Here is a 16,967-nt window from a genome sequence, read left to right as displayed (position 1 = left end):
CTTGTTTTACTCCATTCGTGATTGGAAAGGGGTCAGACACCGTACCTTTTTCAATAACGCGAGCCGTCGTGGAAAGACCTGATGATACTGACGAACTTTGAAGGTCTTGACCAGGCTCTTACAGGCGTGCCACAAGTCATAAAAATTTGCAATGATCCTGTCGCCAAACTACACTCATGTGATTCCAAGCATCTTTGGTGACGCCTTTCCCTTGCTGGAAAGGTTTGCACAACTCAAAACCACCTTGCCCGACAAGTGCTCGTTGTTAGTCCTTGTCCTGGGTTTTGACATGTTTTATAAGTTCCGAGACCAAGGTTGGCAAGGGAACAGCCTTCCACTTACCATTTGTTTAAAGGAGTACTAACCTCCAGAAGGGGGTGCTATATTTCGACAGGCATTTATTTTTGGAATTGAAAAATGCATATTATTTTACAGTATACAATTAAATGCCCATTTTGCGCGCAAGTCTTAAAACGCATCGAATCCAGGACAAACTCTCCAAATACCCTCAAAACTATCCCAGAATACACCACGCTACCCCATTGGTGTCTATGTTTTAAACAAAAAGTTACGTTACAGACCTCATTTCGGGGGCGATAAGAAAAATTCGTACCGTTTTGTGTTCTTTGGTATCTTACCAACCATTGCCCTTCTTAAAGTCCTTATCGCCCCTCATTTATGCCGAAAATATTGACGATGAAAAAAACGGCGTAATGTAGTTATCCTTTCCATAAGTGGCGTAATCTAATTATCTGTTCAAGTGATACTTACATGCAAATAAGTTGAGAAAATCAAAACACGCAGAATGAAACTGGCTCCCACTGTATTCGACATCCTGATATTATAATATCCAAGCCACAGGTCAAGCAAAGTAAAGCAAGTAATTTCTCAATAATCAGCTTGTTAATGTGCTTGTCTCCTACCATTTTCGCCGAAAAATGTTTATGTTGACCTGAAGTGTATGAGTATTGCGTAAGCCAGAATTCCCGGATGTATCAATTGTGGTTCAGCATGGGGGACAATGATATTAATATCACTTTACAAACATGCGCCGCGCAACTTGTACAAGCAAAATTATGTAAAAAGTCGGCTAGTTATGTATTCATTGCAGCATGATGTATCGGAAAATAGCACTTCCTTCTGGAGGTTAGTACTCCTTTAAGCACATGATTCATGCTTTCGCAATTGTTGTTTGTCTGTGAAGCTGTCCACACGGTCACTTTGGTCCTAAATTGGTCTCAAGAAGAGGTTTCACGAATTTCGTGAAATAGTCAACAAATGCTGGAGCAGACGTTGTGTTAAAATCCTTTATCTTGTCTATTGTGTATTCATGTTGCAACCCATCGCCAGCACTGGTTACACCCCCTTTTTCAAATATAAACTTGACAAATTCCTTACGTATTTCCCCAGGCCCACCAATTTTGTCACTCAGCTCCAAACAGCATTGCAGTATTCAAGTTTGGGAAAAGGGCACGCAAGAATGACTTGAGGAACGCGTTCATTTGCTCTAGTCTCAAGTCCATTGGTATGTTCCTGCCCTTCTCACCCTTAGCTTGTTGTTGACCACACGATTCTACTCCAGATGGTGAGCCAGTCTGAGGGGAAGGGGAGCGTTTACTCTAGAAAAGAAGTGTGCCTATGGCATACGGCTTTGAAATAAAGCAAAACAGCCCGAAAGTAGCGAGAGATTCGCTCATCGTCACCCTGCTTTCAGACACCTCGAAGGTTGCGAATCAATAAGGACATGCTGAGCTGAGCTGTGTGATAGTTGAATGACAGAGGTGCGAAACATGCCGTCGGGCTAAAAATCCATGGTACAAGAAATATGACACTATGTGTAGGTTCGCGGCTCTACAATTCCGTGCAACCTGAACACTTATTGTCTCATACTCATATTTTTAAACCCTTCCGTTCAACAAAAACATCCCCTGTCACCTTTGGGCACGCCTAAACTAATCCTCCGACGCAAAGATGCTCTGTACATCTTATTCCACTTGTTTATGTCTCCCCACGTTTATGTCCCGCACATTTTATCCACAGTTTTAAATTTTGCTTTGTGGATATATCTTGAGTATGTTACATTGTTCCAGTTCCACTGGGCCTTCGTCGTAAAATTATTAGTCAAGCATTTCTAAACAAAAAAGATGCTGTGGATGAACCCACGAGAAGTGAAGTACATCAGGTGTGACTACAACCTACCAGGATGGTGTGGTTACACACGATAATGAGATCTATGTGTTAGCTGCAGATTCTCACAACATCTATCTGTGTAAATACAACCATGCTGAGAACAAGTGGGAACAAAAGTCGACCGTGTCCGAAGGACCTAGAGAAATGGGAAGTCTACCAAATGACTACCTTATGGAAATCGATGGACATGATCTTTTTTACCTTATAACATGGCCAGTGATGGCATTTAAAAAATACAACCAGCACACAAATGAGTGGCACAACTGTTCAACACCTGAAGATGGTGATCTGTTGGACGTCACCTTTGCAGTGTCCTGCAATCGGCGCATCTACCTCTTCACACATACAGAGATGCATTGGTACGACCCGAGGGAAGACCGGTGGTTCAGGAAAGCCTTGTCAGTCTACGGTCCTGAAGTGCGAGTTGACTACGGTCGGGTACTCGCCATGGGAACAAAGATCTTCTGGACGGATCCTGGCTTCTTCAACATGTTGGAGCACGATACAGAAGCAGACAGCTGGTCTGAACATCCAGCCCCAGGGATTGAGGACAATATTGAAGATGGAGATCTCTTTGTACTCCAAAACACACTCCATGCACTGGTCAACTATTGCCTGAGTGATGACGAGTCCAGCCTACCTCAACAGGTTTTAATTTATGACAGGCGTGAACGTATTTGGAGAGAGTTGCCTGAGGTGCCTTTTGGGCGTAGGTGTGTTTATGATTCTCTGAACGCTGTGGCTCGTATGTACCTACCATATCTGAACACCAGCCAAGCTGACACACAGGATGCAGCAAACCCAGGGGGACCACCTGGTAAATAGTTTTGGTACTTCGCAACCCATCAGAGCATGCGTGAGAACATGCTAGAACGTCATCATTGATTAGATTAGGCAGACTTTGATGACTTCTTTGTCTGAGTTGGTTTTATAATTCATTTCCATGAATTAGACAATAGGCACTGTGTTCAGGAGGGACTAGTAGTCTCTCCAGACCTGAGCATACCTGTTATACTTGTATTTAGTGTGCTTTCAGTGCAGGACTGTTCAAAGGATAGATATCTCTGTGTTCTACAGTTTCCAGTTCTTGCTGAATGTCCCACATTGGATACATGTTTTTGCACCCAAACTAGCACTGTGGTTTTTATTGAAAAAGTGATGCTTGCTTCTCAAAGTGACCAGATACATGTAGACACATGACCTTTGACCTCTCAAACCAACAATCTCTTACCTCATTACTTTGTTGTATACTAGTATATAATAGGATAGGTTAAGTTAGTAATCAGTTACAGGTTGTTGTATTTTATGTGTAGCAATAAGCAAGTGTACGTCTGTGTTTAAGTCTGTAATATGTTTTAAGACTCCAGGATAAATAGTGGGTATAAAGCGTATACTCACTAATAGAGATCATTCAAATAAACATAAACCACTACCTTCTGCACCAATACATTATTTTGCACCACTACCTTCTGTGAATATCCTGATCAAAGTCTTAATGTTAAAAATATTTCTCAACATAAGAAAAAAAAAATTGGTAGTGAAAAAGTTAACAAGACAGGTTGGCACCTTGTGTTCCGCTAGTCAGAGGCTCAAGTGATGTGGCATGACCCTGTGCTCAGCCTCTTGGAAAACTGTCGAAGATAATGGAAATGCAGAGCTTGACATAGCACATTTTATGTTTGAGTATATGCAAAAAACAGTACACAATGATAATGGGTGGATTAATGTAGAGCATGACAAACGCAAGCTGCATGATAGACTATCTAATGGTAGTGTGGGAACATGTGGTACTGTCACTTTGCCTGCTTAACTTTTAGACAGGTGTTCTTATCTAGTATCTGCCTATCAAAGATTCGGTTTAACCATCATACCTTTCCTGTTCAATACTCGGCGTTCCTCAGCATACGTTTTTTGTTGTTCTGTTCTCTTTCTACAGGTCCTGTTGAATAAACTTCGTTTGCTCGCTAGTTATTATGATAAAACATTTTGCTCCACGATTGATTCACATACGTTAGTAGTGTTCACTCATAGCTAATGGGATCGAATGGCACGGCACCCCCCTTGATGATTGATGTAAGCCACTGTTGTGGTGTTGTCTAGTTTGAGGTGCACATGACTGTGTTTCTGAGGAGTGGCGAAGCACTGTAGGGCAAAGAATGCTGCTTTCAATTCCAACTCGTTTATGTGGAGTTGGCTTATTGACAGGGACCACCGACGCGACGTGATGAACAGAGTTCTCTTTCCTCTCCAAAAAATGTTTGCCGTTCCAGGCGCAGACACTGAGTCCAAACAAGAAGCTCTTGTTTGGCATCTTGTGACGAGACTACTCTGTGAAGTCGCTTCTTCTTAGGTTTACCTACTTTCTCGACATAGCAACGCAGGTAACACTTGTCATATGACTTTACCCAAGATTTGTCCAGTTAGACACGGAAGAAGAGAGAAAGGCCACAAGAAGCTCTCTCCTCAGCTCCTACTGCTGACAACGCCTGACTGGCACGTGCCGCCTCTCCACTCTCCCCCTCGGTGCCCGGCTTGCGCTCTCCCGCCCTTTCTCTAGACGCCTCACGGGACCACAGAAACCGGATCTTTGTCCATGATCATGCAGAGAACACCTGCAGGGATTGGGATGGCGTAGAACAACACGTGCAACCAATGGCACACGCACTACAGCACCGACCTGCTCGTCAACACAACGCAGAGACACTACTGAACCCAGATGACCCGTCGGCAGTTGCAAGGCGTTCACACGTGGTGAGATATACTTCGACGTCTTCACCTTCATAGAACAGGGGCATCTTGGGCCCTTCGGTAGACTCAGCAGCTGCGGTGGCATGGCCCGTCCCCAAGATGCGACATTCTTCTATGAGTTTCTGGCATTCCGCTTCGTGCTGTGCACGGATGGCTTCGAGTTCTAGTTTCATTTTTTTTTGCAACCCTGCAAAAATGTCACCTCTCATTGGAGTTTGACAAACATGTTCAACAACCAAGAGTAGCTTGAGAGATAATCATTTTCTTCCTTAATCATATTATTCTTTAAGCATATTCAAACAGGTTGCATGGATCCACACGTCACATGTATCACAGCAAATCGCTCTTTCTTTATTTGTGACTGTTACCACAGGTCCAGGATTTGGATAAATATAAGATTCCAGCCCAATCAAATTTACCTGATCCTTAGATTGCACCGGCAGCAGGTTTTTCTAAATCCTGGTACTGAGGATAAAGAAGGGGTTCTGTAGGGTCTTACATCATGTGTAGATGACACCAAAACTTCTTAAGAGGTGTTCACAGTATCTTATCCTCTTTTATTTAGCAGAAGAATCCTCACTTTTCCTAACATCTACTGTGGTTGGGAGTCGTCCCTTGCAGACATGATTTTTTTTCCAAGTCTGGAATTTTTTTCTTTCCTCATGCAAAATCTTGCTCAACTTTTAGTGTATACTTGAGCTATGCAGCCATTAAACTCTGCCTTAATAAACCTGTTCCTTGGCTTCGGCTTGAGCCTTGCCTTCAGCCGGTCCATTTGCTGAACGATCTCCACATCGTCGATCACGGGTATCTTTGGTGTCTTACACTTTTACTAAGAATAGTGCTGATGATGGCAGGGTTCAGCGCCTGGTTGTTCCACTCCCGGTAAGGTTTCCCCGGGACAGTTCTTCCTCAGTGAAATATATCCCCATCAGTTGTTTAAAGAAATGTTCTGGGTTCTTGGCCTTGTTCTAGGAACATGCCAGGATGTGGGGGTAGGTCGAGACTCCGTACTCCGTCCAGCCTGTCATGTAAAATATAAAATAAAGATAAAATGACATGGATGACTTTTAATCCTAAATTTCCTTTAAATGAGCCATTGTGTTCATATTTTAGTTGCTAATGCAGGGCAGGCATATAGAATTGACTACAGGGGAAGTGTGTACTAACCAAGGTAGCCCTAGTTAGATAAATCCAGTTGACCTGCAGCGATGCGATTTTAATTCGATTAAGTTCATTATCATGTTAGTTAACATGTAAATGTTGGTACAATAATAAAAAAGACGTTTATACTATAGAAACTCAATTAAAATCAAATGAAGCATACTGCACAGTACAATTTCCTGTATGCTAAATTGTTAGATTAATGTATTGTTTGCAAAATATTTCTGGGTATTTAATTTTATTATGTGAACCTTTGTCCTTTGTTTTTGTACAAAAAAAAAAATAAACAACTAATAAACAACAGTTATACGTAACTGTAGTGAAGTAAATAACAAAAATTTTACTGTCATCATAGTAAGAAATCAGAGATATAGTTCTACAGATTGGGGTGCTGGCAGACCCCCCCCCCCCAGAGGCCATCTGTCAGTGCTCTTTTGAAAGCTTACTCATAGGCCTGTGCTTAAGATAGCATGTTGGTGGCTGAGCCATACCCGATGCCTCCATAGGACCGTCCATCCTTCACGTCCACCTGTACAATATTGTAGGCACGCACGCGTCTCTCGGTTCAGCGATACCCGACGGTTTGACTTCATTACTTCTGAATGCTGCCCAGCTTTGTTTGTGAAGGGATGTTTTAATGTATGAATAAATGAATGACTTTATTTCAGGTAATACCCATAGTACAAACATAAAACCACATAAACACTAAACATACAACAATTTAGACACATTTTTAAAATACGTATTTCTGAACTGACAATCAGACCTCAATAGACAGCATATTATACTAGTGTTGGTGGCGTAAAATGAAGAAAAAACACAATTATCTGCGTCTAGCATAGAATTTATCGGTCGAGAGGTGTACAAACATTGAACACAAACAACAAACAATAAGCACTAAAGTAATATGACAAAATGGCAACAAACATGAATCCTAATAATCATAATCTATCAATTATAGAAGCTAATGGGAAACATACCTTGTTGTGGTCTCCCTACAATCTCTGCTGCTACTATACCATGTTGCGGTCTTCTTACGAAATCTGCTGCTCTGAAAAAATGTGTCATCACGGGGCACATAAAAAGTTTTCTGGTAAGTGTAGTGTGGAGTTAGTGTTAGAGTTAGGGTTATTGACACACACGGAGTGAAAAAAAAACAGTGCTGGTGCCGTCTTTTCATTGCCAGCATGTCCCCATTCCCAGACACCTTGATGGCGGCATGATGGAATACCTGAGTGTGTAGATCAAGTCAAGGTCTGGTATAACTGCTTATATGTATATACAATTAATAAGTACAGTTATCAGTACCTTCACATTTTTTTACCTGAACAGTTCTGTTCAGATCTAATATAATTATTCAATTGCTAAGTTGAGACCTAGATGTTTTCGGACCACATTGACTTTCTACAAGGCAGAAAAAGTACAGTCAGTCTGTTCAGTCTTATATTTTGGACTCTTGACAGCCTTGACACCCTTCCCACATCCGGAACAAAGTTGCCGAGGGGTTGCTGTACCGGAAGTCCTCTCCCAAAGACTTGTGAAGGTATTACCATATTATTACCATAACGGCTACAATACAGTTACTATCTGAAAAAAAATGTGGCAAAATGTAAGAACTCTACAGGCAACAAAATTTAAAGAGTGAGATATTATTTACCTTGTCGCCTTTGCCAGTTTCGTCTTATGTGTGGCTCAGTATCTAGAGTGCATCATTCCTTCTGCATTAGAAGAAAAAAAGGCCATGTCTTCGTCTGTGTCTTCTCCCAGTGCTGCCTTCTTCTTTCCCTTTATACTCTTACCTTTTACTGTCTTCACTTCCCTCCTTTCCTTCTGACGTCCGTTAGGGTTTTCAAGAAGTAAGATACCCTCTCTTCTCTCATTGCTTGCCTCTGCCAATAGAGAGAGAATGCGCGCCAAGAGACATGTACATGTAGCTACAGGGAGAACACAACATATTTTAGACCATAATGTCCACTGCAATTATTTTTTTCATCCTTTAATCCAGTCAAAAATGCATATAGTTGTGCTGATAGCATGCATTCATTATTCCACATATCCAGCGGTTTCTGATTGCGGTGTATCTCTTTGTTCTATATGGCTCTATTTTTTACAACGCTTCCTTTGATGGTTATTGTCTGTGTGAAGAAGCCTAAAAGCTGATCTCCTTTTGTTTCAATTCGCACAACTTTTAGTGCTTTCCCTGTGTCTTGGTAGAGGAATCTGTGTGCACGTACCGGTATATTTGTCTGTTCTTGTATATTTTGTTCAATTTCAGCTTCAGGCGCATTCACCAGAACGTTCTTCAGTATAGCTCTTCTCCCACAAGTTCTGCTAGCTTTGTGCGTCGTAATTTGCTCAAGTTGGTTGTCAAAGGCCCTTTCCACCCACGGTTTTTAGGAGCTCTTGTGTTGTTTTACTGTCTCTGCTGTGAATTGCAATGCCCCCTCTTGGTAGAGTGTATGCTAGATCAATATTGCGCTTGGAGAGTGAGAGTCAAAAGGATCATATGTCAAAAGGATCATATGACAACAACATGCTGATTCATCGTCAGTCGTCAGACACGTGCATATCAATAAGTGCTCTTTTGATAGCTTGCTCGTAGGCCTGTGCTGTAGATATCATGTTGGTGGCTGAGCCATACCCAATGCCGTCATGGGAACGTCCATCCTGCACTTCCATCTGTACAATACTGTGGGCACGCACCTTCTCTAGGTTCAGCGACACCCGAAGGTTTGACTTCATTACTTCTGCATGCTGCCCAACTTTTTTGTGAAGGGATGTTTTTTTTTTTTTTTTTGGTATTCTCTTAATGTGACTTGACCTAGAACCAGGTCAGTTTTACTATCAGCCTTCCCTTTTTTTTTTAGTGTCAGTGGAAGTGTGTCATCACGGGGCAAATGAAAAGTTCTCTGGTGCATGTAGTGGGGAGGTGGAGAGTTAGTATTAGAGTTAGGATTATTGAAACACACGGAGTGGCAAAGAGGTACTCAACATAGCAACTGAGTACTGGTGAGTGCGTGAGTGAGCACTAGTGTGAGTGAGTGAAATTCAAAATACTATCAACTCGCCTGCACCAAACGCTGTGTCTTCCTGACACGGGTCCTGTGTGCTGACACCCGTCCTTTACGCCCCCTTGTTTCGTCGTCCTTTCTCGAACGGAAGTACCGTTTTGCATTAGCTGGAACAAGTAAATAAAAATTGTTTCAAGCTCTAGTAAGGTAGATCTTGTTAGAACACACTCAAACATATTCATCGATCATCATTGCCCGTATGTTTAAAACTTTATTGGTTATTAAAACATATAGCACGACAGAATTATATGTAGGTAATCAGTGCCAGTGGTGTACTTCCTTTTCTAGTCCATCTGAGGTAATCAGGAACTTATGTGCAACCTCTTCTTAAATACAAATATGCAAATCAATGCTGACCTTTTATTTCCCAGGTCGAGAACTGGCACCTCTCCTCCCCACCGTTGTCTTTAACAACCTCACTCAACAGCGCCTGGATCACGCGCTGGTTATGGGGGGACTTCACACTACAAGTAAAACGTAACATGTCGCTTATATTTTAGTCACTGAAGAACAGGTCGCCTCTTGTACATCTCATCAAAGAGTGCCTGACGTAAGTTGTCATAAAACGGACAGTAAAACATAAAGTGGGCCTCATTTTCTACTTCATGTAAATCACACAGCAGACATAGTGTGTCCTTTTCTGGAATGCCCCGATATCTTCCCGTTTCAATACACAAAGGTAATATTCCAGATCTAAACTGGGCACAAAGAGATCTTTGTGATCTTGTTAGGTATAAAGTAACGTATTTTTCTGGAGAGAATGTGTCTTTGATTAGCACGTAAGTTCTCAGTTTTGGTTTAGACCATAATTCAGAGGCCCAGTTTTCTTCATATTGAGAGAACAGCACATCCTTGATGAGTCTAGTATTACCTCTGAGCCTTTTTGAGAAGACACGTTCATGTTCAGAGTCACAAAATATTTCATATAAATCTGTACTCCAGGGGCCTTTGTTACGTATGTCCCATCTAAAAACTTTCTTAGTGATCCTGTCTTCGTGCATATTCATTAGTCTGTTCTAGAGTGACACCATAGCTCCCTTCCACCTAACCTCACACGGCATCCAGCCCATGTCACCCTTTATGGCAGAGGTGGGTGCAAAACGGTGTACACCAAAGAAGCACCGGATGACTCTATTTTGAATAACAATACTTTTGTCATACTTTTTAAAACCCCACACACCTGCAGCATAATCTAATATAGGGCAGACACATGCATCATAAAGTGCAGAATAAGTTTAGAATCCTAGGTCCTTTGAGACCTTAACTTTGCCTAGTACACCTCCTAAAGCCCTTCCCGCTGCATCTGCAAGTATGGTGGTACCGGGGGTAAACGTCAGGTGCTCATCTAAATGGAGACCCAGATATCTATAGGAGCTTGTATACTCCAGTTTCATTTTTCCGAACATAAATTCATAAGTGCTTCGTTTAATACCGTGTTTTCTAAAATGCATAATTTGGGTTTTAGACTGATTGATCATCAGTCTCCATTCTGAGCACCACTTAGATACAATGTCCAACATTTTCTGCAGTTGAGCCTCAGTCTCAGCTATAAGAACAATGTCATCTGCATACAGTAGAATACTCAATGTTATATCATCTAGTTTAACTCCGAGATCAGATTGCTTTACCAATTTTGCAAGATCATTAACATATAATGCAAATAATGTAGGTGACAATACACCCCCCTGTTTAACTCCACATGGAGTGGGGAACCATTGTGTAGTGTGTTCGTTAAGTTGTACACATGCCACAGGTGATTTGTACAATGTCATTAAAGCTTCGTAAAATCTACCATTTACACAACAAGTACTCTTATATGACTTGGATTGGTGAATCTATTCCCTGCACTACCAAAAATGCAAGAAAGAAATAGTTTTCTTGTAAATAAAATTTTGCTATCTGTTGTCTCCAAGCAAATAATTCTGTGAGAGGGGCAAGAAAATAAATATTTGCCTTTTTTAAGAATATAATATTTTTCTTAAAGCAAGAACACATGCACACGAAGCAAAATACTAAATTTTGACTCTGTGAGAGCAGATAACATTTCTTAATGTGGTCGAGTCCATGCTTGGATGGACAGTGCATTAAAAATATAATGTAAAAATTATACCTTAACTTCATGTCCCCTTTTGCACTGGCCTTTTTCATGATCTTCTCTTTAACTGCGAACAGCACCAAGGCCTCTGCTTCTTGTGGCAGTCTGTCCTTTACTTCCTGTAGGAAGTCTGGCTTACAAGATGCCAAGTACTTGACAAGCTCAGCTTGTAACTGAAACAGATTTAAGATCCATCAAATTCAAGGCAATGGGGATACAACAAGAATTTCATATCGTGTTATATGATATACAGTGTGAAGAGCATACTATGATCATAAATGATAAACATTTTTCCTTTAGATACATGTGTATAAAAATGTACTACTGAAAGTTTGAGTAGACACAAAAGGTGCCAAACCCGGCAATATTTCAGAAAATGCAAGGTGTACATGTATGTACACACAAAGAGATGTACATGTATGACATATGGTACAACTTTCAAAGAACAATGCAAAACAACGAGTTCAATGGTCTTATGCCTTCGCTAAATAATGTTAACCTTTTATAGGTTTTCTCCTGTTCTATATATGTCACTTATTTGAAAGTCTTACTAAAAGTTAAAATGAAAAAGCTGCTTTCAGGGCTCACGAGTGTAGTAAAAATGTATCTCACTAGGTGGCAGTGCACCACCTTAACATGTCTATCATTACTTTAGAATTTTGCCCAATTAATGTAACTTTTATATATATTATAACTCCCTTGAGCGAACAAAGTAAATATCATGTAGCAGGAGCTGTGTTTACTTACCGGATTCAGGTCGGGAGATTCGGTGGGGTTTTTCCACCAGTCCAGTTTGTATGTGTTGCCAAATCTTAAAACAGAGTCAACAACTTTCCTGCTTTACAGTCAAACCTGTACAAGTGACCACCTCTTTGCAAGGACCACCCATCTCACTACCAAACTTTTAGTGACCACCTGTCCATATAGACCAGATCCCAGTTTTGATTGTACTTTTGAAAATGAAACCCCTCTTTTTACACTTTACGCTCAAGAAAATGACAGAAAGACATAGCCTCTGTAGCAGGCTTATAGAACTGGGGGTTTGGTGGTCTTCGGCTGTTTTCTGATTAGCCCAGTTCTAAAAACGGGGGTAATTCAACCAGGCCGGCTATGTTGTCTATATGCAATAAAAAAATAGCACATAAAAGCTCCAAAAGACCCTGGAAGACCCCCAAAACCCCCAGTTTTTGGCATGCTGTGGAGGCTAAGAAAGACACAGAAATAAAGTTTAGGTGTGTCAGAGACTGTGAAGCTTGATGATCCCCATGTAGGTAGTCTCCGGCTGAAGCTCAATAACTCTGTTGGGGTTCAGCGTCTTGACCCAGACCCTGCTGCCTGCGTTCACCCTCCTCACCGCGCCCATGTAGCACGTGTTGTAGCGGTTGTCAGGGGCAACCGTGCTCTCGGAACACCGAAGAAACTCGTCGGCGTCGACCATGACCTTGTGACCCATCATGAGCGAGGGGTCATAGTACATGACCTGACTGTAGATGAAGTAGTACCCGTCCTCGTGCACTTCTATCTCCCCGTTAGCGTGAAGCGTGTACCCGCCTGTGTTCAGCGCCTGCTGCCAGTACTGCAACTTCCCAGTTGCCCCTGCAGAAATGGCAGAGTCTACCGCACCTTGCACATGGATCACGGACGAAGACGTATCTGTCTTCGGCTCCCCGGGCACACCTGGTGGTCCAGCCTCTCCCTTTGCCCCCTCTGGCCCCATCGGTCCAGGTGGGCCCACCTCACCAGGTATGCCTGGAGCTCCATTGATGCCGGGCATGCCGAGGGGACCTGGTGAGCCTCGGCGGCCACGCCTTCCAGGTTTTCCTGTATCTCCCTTGGGGCCAGGTGGTCCTGGGCAGCCTTTCTTACACCGGCGATTCCTCCTCCTTCCAGACCCCTCGGTAGGCGGTTCTACTCCTGCCGATCTCTTCATGACCCCATCACCTTCTACTTCCTCCTCTGCATGTTCTTCGCTATCTGCGTCCGACATCGCTCCAAACTGAAAGTCGTCTGCGGCCGGTTCGCTGTTCACGTTCCCGTTCACGTTCCCGGCGGTCGGGGGAGGGTCCTGCCGGGGCGTCGGGCGGGGAGCAGCCGCGGCGAACCTCCGCAAGCTGCCGGTCGAACTCGTGCCGAACGTACACGACGTACACCGTGGCGCAGGCGACCCACAGCAGCGAGAAAATGGCGAGGCAGGCGCCGAAGACGGCCAGCTTCTGCGCGGCATGGGCGCAGCGGCATGGGTCCGCCATCCCGACGGCTGTATCCAACTGCCCGGTGCACCCTCCAGGCTTCCTGGCTACGGTAACTTGAGCTACGGTCATTGCAAAACTGGTAGACTAGGCAAGGGGAAAGGAGCGGGGAAATCCTACGCCATATGCCAACTTCGACCAGCAGGGACCGTAAGTTTTGGGACGGAGAAGTGTCACCGCGAGGAGCTACTCGTGTTTGTGTTTTGTTTTCAAACTCCGCTAGCTCCTTGATCATGGTGAATCTTGAGAGGATACCCAAATCTAGGAATGAAGTCATTGAAGAGCTTCTCTGCTGCTGTTCTCCCTGCCTTATTCCTGGTGGCATATGCTTGAGCAAACCGTGTGAAATGGTCCACAACCACCAGAATGTACTCGTAGCCACCTTTGCTCCTTTCCAGGTGGACATAGTCAATAGACACCAGTTGTAGCGGCTCAGTGGTGATGATGTTAGTAAGTGGAGCTTTGTCTGGAATGTTTGGCTTCCGGCGCTTAATGCACTGACACTTGGAGGTGCAGTATTCAACTATGTCTCTCTGCATCTTTGGCCAGTAGAACCGTTGTCTTGCCAGGCTGACAACCCTGTCTGCTCCCAGATGGCCCATTTTGTCATGTAGTTCTTGGTACACAACGTTTCTATAGTCCTTTGGAAGCACTATTTGCAGAACTGGACCAGCTCTCCGGCGGAGAATGCCCTCATCATCGATCTGCAGCCTTTTCCACTCCCGCATGTACTCTCTTGTGCCGAATGAGTTGTCTTGCCTCTCTCGGGTAGTGGGATTCCTCCCTTCTTCTTTCAGTTCAATTACCTTTCTAATGGCTGAGTCTCGACGTTGCGCTTCACCGATCTCCTTCTTGCTCAATGGTCCCATACTTGCACTCTTGTCTTCAGGTGGTAGACTGTCAATGTTCGTAGTGATAGCACTTATCCATGTGGCATCTCCTTGATCAACTGCCTGCATGGCCTGGGTGGTGGCACTCAGTACATCACCACTCACTTCATATCTACGTGCAATGGCCAGAGTCATATTTATATGCTTAGCAATGAAATTACCCTTGCCTGTACCAATACATTTGCAGTACTTCATGACCGAAGAGGTTAAACAATTTAACAGCTGCGAAGTCAGGACTAACTGCCGGAATCCCTGCCCCACCATTGAGGTATTCTAGGGAAACAATACATGGCCTATGGAGACCATTTTTCGCTTCATATACCATCTTTGTTACTTTTATCTTCATTACATTATGCAATGTAATGGAAGAGTGCATATATACACCCTGTGATATTCGTGTCTTAAAGATGAGTTCATAGAGTGGTCTGCCATAATTGGGACATTCTTCAAATATGTGTAATTCTGTTCATTTTCTTTGGTGTTCTCATGTTGACACTCTTGAGTATCTAAGATTTTCTCTGCCACTAATGTATGAGGCAGGATTCTTGTCAGACTCGGAATAACATCTTCCTCCTCCTTGTTAGTCAGGCCCATTTTGAGACAAACAATTGCAGCTCTAGTGGGAGACTGAGACCTATGAACGTGTGTGGGTGGCAGCCATCTTAAATGGTCGATTGTGTACCAGTTTGGTAGAACAGACACCATCTCCACATTTGAGAGATGTAGATCACATATTATCTCCTCAACCATTGCCGTGGCTGTCAGCATCAGGACGGGACAGCTCAGCACACCCCAGACGTTTGGTACCTTACGGTACTCCTCACAGAATGATGTACCCCTGTAAAGTAATTATTATATAAGCTTTTGGGTTTAGTTCCATTACAATGTATTTCAGCCTCTGATTTTTCTGTTCTTCTTGCAACATATTTTCATGTATGGAACTCCTTGTGCTCGAGGAAATTCTCGTTGTAGGCGGTCATGTATTCCTTGTGTATGTTTATATAGAGGACGGACTGCAATGGTGCGTCAGCCTGCTGTGGGGACATGAAGTTCCACTGCTGTAGCAACGGGAACATCTTTGACATTTTCAAATGTGCACTCGCAATGGCGGCACTGGTGGTTGGCAACCCCTTGTTTAAAACAAACTACAGCAAGACAAGCACAAAAAGCAACATCTCCTTTCATTATAACTTTATTACAATTTACATTAAAGGGACATCCTTCTGCCAATATTTTTAAGTCTTTCACAAGGACTCTTAATTCAGCATCATAGCCATACTTTTTAAAATGGTCTGTTTCCAGTATAACAACAAGTCGAATTGCTTCCAACTTAGAGCGATACCTGGGGTCAATATTACCTAGATTATAGTAGAACATGCCAACCTTATGTTTTCCAGCAAAAGTGCCGATGGGATTGTCTATTTCAGTATTATCATCATAATAAAGAATAAGTTGTAACGTATTGTTGTGTATTAAAAATATTTGGTGAGTGCTGAACAAACTACCATCACAATGGTCACGTAAATAGCCGTCAGATGAAATTGTGGGTCCATCTGTTACCATATTGTATCTCTCTGGGCAGCTAAGCATTTGCTCTATACTTTTGGAACTCAGAACATAATGAAATGTTTCTTGCTCAGGGACCTATTTCTGCGACATGACCCTACAATATATAAACTTGTCAATGATTAAATTTTAAAAGACATGTATCCCTAAACTTCTGTGGAATGTTATCTGCAGGCTCCCATGTACTCTGACCTATGGGGTAGCCCTAATCCTCGAGGCCTCCTTCAGGCCCCGTTTTCTCCAGCATTTCTTTGACATAATGTTTCTTTCTTTGAGTTTCCCTTTCCTTTTTTCTTTTCCCGTTTCCTTTCCCCCGTCATCTTCTTCTTCCACTGCGACAGCTGGGTCTTCTGAGCTTGTTGTCGTGGCAATTTGCAACCCATCTTGGACCTCCTGGAACAGCTCATAAGCCTCCAGCTCTCCGGACCCTGTGGCTTGTTCTGTGAGAGAAAACATAATTTTTGCATAGCTAAAAGATATTTCACGCTCTAGAATCCCTTGCCGACCATAATGGATATAAACACAACAGGAGCATGTATTTGGCTTGGCCGAGAACAATAATTTATTCAGAACTCCGAGACAACTAAAACATCAACGTTACTAAATCACAAATTCAATTAGGCAGAACATCACCGTGGACATACAAGACAACTACAGGTACATAAAGGCACTGAATCCCATTGGGACTTGCATGACGTATACATGATAAAAACCGGTCAACGCATATAGTTCGTGATTGATTGATAGTTCACTGTGGGAGAATGTCCAAAAATGCTACAGTGATGAACTTCTAGACATTTGAGACCGTCTGGCACGTGCCAGATCGGGGAAGATGCAATGTCCATATATGGCACGCAAAGGGAAGCCGGCACTCCTGTGACAAAGTGGTCTAACTTAAGTGTTCTTGTTGAGAAACAGGAGGACGTTCACATTCTCTGGATCAAGGTACACTCGTTCAGCAGAAACTATACCTCCAGCTTGTTCAGCTTCTGCT

At 42.9% G+C, this 16,967-nt stretch overlaps 1 pseudogene; it reads right to left on the bottom strand.

Moving 5' to 3' along the window:
• Positions 1-12,505: 12,505 nt before the first annotated feature.
• LOC109476856 lies at positions 12,506-13,589 on the bottom strand (annotated as a pseudogene).
• Between the last annotated feature and the right edge of the window lie 3,378 nt (positions 13,590-16,967).

This window comes from Branchiostoma belcheri, unplaced genomic scaffold (genome assembly GCF_001625305.1).
Source record: "Branchiostoma belcheri isolate BF01 breed outbred unplaced genomic scaffold, Haploidv18h27 scaffold398, whole genome shotgun sequence".
Lineage (NCBI taxonomy): Eukaryota > Metazoa > Chordata > Leptocardii > Amphioxiformes > Branchiostomatidae > Branchiostoma > Branchiostoma belcheri.
This window is presented reverse-complemented; position numbering and strand designations above follow the sequence as displayed.